Genomic DNA, 4,667 nt, shown 5'->3' with positions numbered 1-4,667 from the left:
CTCCTCCTCCCCCTCCTCCTCCTCCTCCTCCTCCTCCTCCTTCTCCTTCCTCCTTCTTCTTCAGCCTTATTATAATTCTAGGCTAATTTCAACATCTCTTTTACCACTGATTCATTGTCTTTACAGTGTTCACTGTAGTCCTGAAGTGCCAATCCTTCCATCCAACTCTTCTTATGCAAATTTAACAGCATCTTCTGTCCCAGTTCATTTTTCTGGTAATTAATATTGATGGAGTAATAATGTCTGTTTAAGCTCTGAACTAATGCCTGGATGGATGGCTTGTTTAAGTGGCCCAGATTTGAAGTAATTTTTCTTGGTTCATATCCTAAGACCATCATATTAGCACTGATCAGTAACAGGCATCAATAACAACCTTTCCTTTTACACTCTGAATGGGATCCACAACCACTGCCACAGCTCTCTCTGACAAGGCTTCAGAGCTCTGCTGAGTGTTGACATGCACACCAGAAAGCTAACAGCCAAATCCAGGGGGACACTGATACCAACCAACAACCATCTCGGGCCTTCCTATTTGTCTCATCATATACAACATTTTGTCTTGGAACACTGGATCAACTGCTTCTACACTGACACCAATTCATGACTGTGGCATAGCAAACACATCAATCACTCAAACACATCAACAAATTCACCAGTCATTAGACCCGTAATTTCCATAGGAACTCCAGGACAGCAATGTTTTAAGGTCTTTAGCAATGCCAAGGAAGAGATATAAACTTGAATATTGATGCAAAAATACTCAACAAAATTATTGCTAACCAAATTCAAGAAGACATCAAAACAATCATCTATCATGATCAAGTAGGCTTCATCCCAAGGATGCAGGGATGGTTGAATATATGGAAATCCATCAACATAATCCACTATACAAACAAATTCAAAGAAAAAATGTATGATCATTTCATTAGATGCTGAAAATTCATTTGATAAAATTCAACACTCTTTCATGTTAAAAGTCCTGGAAAGATCAGGAATTTAAGACCCACACCTAAACATAGTAAAAGCAATATACAGCAAACCAGTAGCCAAATCAAACTAAATGGTGAGAAGTTTGAAGCAATCCCACTAAAATCAGGGACTAGACAAGGCTGCCCACTTTCTCCCTACCTATTCAACACTGTACTTCAAGTCCTAGCCAGAGCAATTAGACAACAAAATAAAGTGAAAGGAATACAAATTGGAAAGGAAGAAGTCAAAATATCACTATCTGCAGATGATATGATCATATACTTAAGTGACCCCAAAAATTCCACCAGAGAACTCCTACAGCTATAAGTTCAGTAAAGTGGCTAGATATAAAATTAAAACAAATCAGTAGCCTTTCTCTACTCAAAGGATAAACAGTCTGAGAAAGAAATTAGGAAAACACACCCTTCACAATAGTCACAAGTAATAAAAAATACCTTGGGGTGACTCTAACCAAGCAAGTGAAAGTGTATGACAAGAACTGCAAGTCTCTGAACAAAGAAATGGAAGAAGACCTCAGAATATGGAAAGATCTTCCATGTTCATGGATTGGCAGGATTAATATAGTAAAAATGGTCATCTTGCCAAAAGTAATCTACAGATTCAATGCATTCCCCCATCAAAATCCCAACTCAATTCTTAACAGAGTTAGAAAGAGCCATTTGCAAAATCATTTGGAACAAAAAAAAAAAAAAAACAAAAAAACAAGATAGTGAAAACTACTCTTAACAATAAAAGAAAATGTGGTGGAATCACCATGCCTAACCTCAAGCTGTACTACAGAGTAATAATGATAAAAAAAAAAAAAAAAAAAAAAAAAAAAAAAAAAAAAACCAACAACAACAAAATGCATGGTATTGGTACAGTGACAGCAGGCAGATCAATGGAATAGAATTGAAGGCCCAGAAATGAACCCACACACCTATGGTCACTTGATCTTTGACAAAGAACCTAAAACCATCCAGTGACATAAAGACAGCATTTTCAACAAATGGTGCTGGTTCAACTGGCAGTGAACATGTAGAAGACTGCAATTTGATCCATTCTTATCTCCTTGTATAAAACTCAAGTCCAAGTGGATCATGAACCTCCACGTAAAACTAGATACACTGAAACTAATAGAAGAGAAAGTGGAGAAGAGCCTTGAGCACATGGGCACAGGGGAAATTTTTCTGAACAGAACACCAATAGCTTATGCTTTAAGATCAAGAGTTGACAAATGGGACCTCATAAAATTGCAAATCTTTTATAAGGCAAAGGACACTGTCAATATGACAAAAGGGCAACCAACAGATTGGGAAAAGATCTTTACCAACCCTGCATCCGATCGAGGGCTAATATCCAATATTTACAAAGAACTCAAGAAGTTACACTTGAGAGAACCAAATAACCCTACTAAAAATGTGGTACAGAACTAAACAAAGAATTATCAACTGAAGAGTACATGTAATAAGGACACATGCTCCAGTATGTTCATAGCAGCCTTATTTATAATAGCCAGAAGCTAGAAAGAACCCAGATGTCCTTCAACAGAGGAATGGATACAGAAAATGTGGTACATTTACACAACGGAATACTACTCAGCTATTAAAAATAATGAATTCATGAAATTTTTCAGCAAATGGATGGAACTATAAAACATCATCTTGAGTGAGGTAACCCAATCACAAAAGAACATACATGGTATACACTCACTGATAAGTGGATATTAGTCCAAGAGCTCAGAATAACCAAGATACAATTCATAGACTGCATGATGCTCAAGAAGAAGGAAGACTAAAGTGTATGTGCATCGGTCCCTCTTAGAAAGGGAAACAAAACACTCATGGGAGCAAATATGGAGAGAAAGTGTAGAGCAAAAACTGAAGGAAAGGCTATCCAAAGAATGTCCTCCATGGGGAATCTATCCCATATGCAGTCACCAAATCCAGATACTGTTATGGATTCCAAGAAGTACATGCTGACAGGAGCCTGATATATGTCCCCAATAGGGTCTCCAAGGGAGGAGTCAGAGAAAGGACTGAAGGAGCTGAAGGGGTTTGCAACCCCATAGGAAGAACAATAATATCAACCAACCAAATCCCCAGAGCTCCCAGGGACTGAACCACCAACCAAGGAGTACACTTGGAGGGATCCATGACTCCAGCTGCATATGTCGCAGAGGATGGCTTTGTGGGGCATCAGTGGGAGGAGAGGCTCTTGGTCCCGTGAAGGCTTGATGTCCCAGTGTAAGTGATGTCCAGTGATGTTCCTGGGTGGAGAGGCAGGAGTGGGTGGGTGGGGAGACACCCTCATAGAACAGGGGGAGGAGGGATGGGATTGGGGCTTGGGGGGGGGCGGGTAACCGGGAAAGGGGATAACAAGTGAAAGGTTAACTAAAGAAAATATCCAATAAAAAGAAAAAAAAAAAAAAGAAAACAAAACAAAGAATTGTTTGTGCTGCCGGGCAGTGGTGGCACAGGCCTTTAATTTGGGAGGCAGAGGCAGGTAGATTTCTGAGTTTGAGGCCATCCTGGTCTACAGAGTAAGTTCCAAGACAGCCAGGGCTATACAGAGAATCCCTGTCTGGAAAAAAGAAAAAGAGAGAAAAAAAAAAAAAAAAAAGAATTGATTTTGCTGTCCTGAGTTTTTTGTTTTTCCATATGAAATTGAGAATTGCTCTTTCAGTGTCTTTCAAGAATTGTGCTGGAATTTTGATGGGGATTTCTTTAAAACTGTAGATTACTTTTGGCAGTATGATGGTTTGTATATGCTTGTCCCAGGGAGTGGCACTATTTGGAGGTGTGGCCTTGTTGAAGCAGGTATGGCCTTGTTAGAGTTGGTGTGTCAATGTGGGCATGGGCCTTAAGACTGTACTCCTAGCTGTCTGGAATTGAGTCTTCCACTAGCAGCCTTCAGATGAAGATGTAGAATTCTCAGTTCTGCCTGCACCATGACTGCCTAGATGCTGCCATGCTCCTGTCTTTATGATAATAGACTGAACTTCTTAACCTGTAAGCCAGCCCCTACAAAATGCTGTTTTTATAAGAACTGCCTTGATCGTGGTATTTGTTTACAGCAGTAAAACCCTAACTAAGACAGGTAGGATGGCCATTTTTACTATGTTAGTTCTACCAATACATGAGCATGGGAGATCTCTTCATCTTCTGAGGTCTTCTTTGTTTTCTTTTTTGAGAGACTTGAAGTTCTTGTCATACAGATCTTTCAATTGTTTGGTTAGAATTACCCCCAAGATATTTTACATTATTTGCGACTATTGTGGAAGATGTTGTTTCTCTAATTTCATTCTCAGCAAGTTTATCATTTGTATAAAGGAAGGCTACTTATTTGTTTGATTAACAAGTTGTAATAAAGTTGTTTATCAGCTGTATAAGTTCTCTGGTAGAATTTTTTGTGTCACTTATGTGTAATATAATATCATCTGCAAATAATGATACCTGACTTCTTCTTTGCAAATTTGTATTCTCTTAATCTCCTTAAACACATTACAGCAGAATTTGTGAAATACAACTTTTCTCATCTCTAGTGATGCTCCTTAAAAAGGAGGTAGCATGGAGAAAAAAGTTGTAAAATTTCCAGAAGATCCAAATGTTTATTGTAGTTTTTCCAACCTCTCTCTCTCTCTGTCTCTCTATCTCTCTGTCTCTCTCTCTCTGTGTCTCTGTCTCTCTCTCTGTCTC

General features: G+C 38.8%; 1 protein-coding gene and 1 pseudogene across 1 annotated transcript in view; one reads left to right on the top strand and one right to left on the bottom strand.

Annotated features, from left to right (window-relative positions):
* The window catches only part of Acyp2 (acylphosphatase 2), a 131,884-nt gene that overhangs the window by 112,021 nt on the left and 15,196 nt on the right, over positions 1–4,667 (top strand). The window lies entirely within an intron of this gene.
* The window catches only part of LOC110306159, a 5,436-nt pseudogene continuing 846 nt past the window's right edge, over positions 78–4,667 (bottom strand).

Source organism: Mus caroli, chromosome 11, assembly GCF_900094665.2.
Source record: "Mus caroli chromosome 11, CAROLI_EIJ_v1.1, whole genome shotgun sequence".
Classification (NCBI taxonomy): Eukaryota; Metazoa; Chordata; class Mammalia; order Rodentia; family Muridae; genus Mus; species Mus caroli.
Note: the sequence above shows the minus strand (reverse complement) of the source record. Positions and strands in the feature narration are given on the sequence as shown.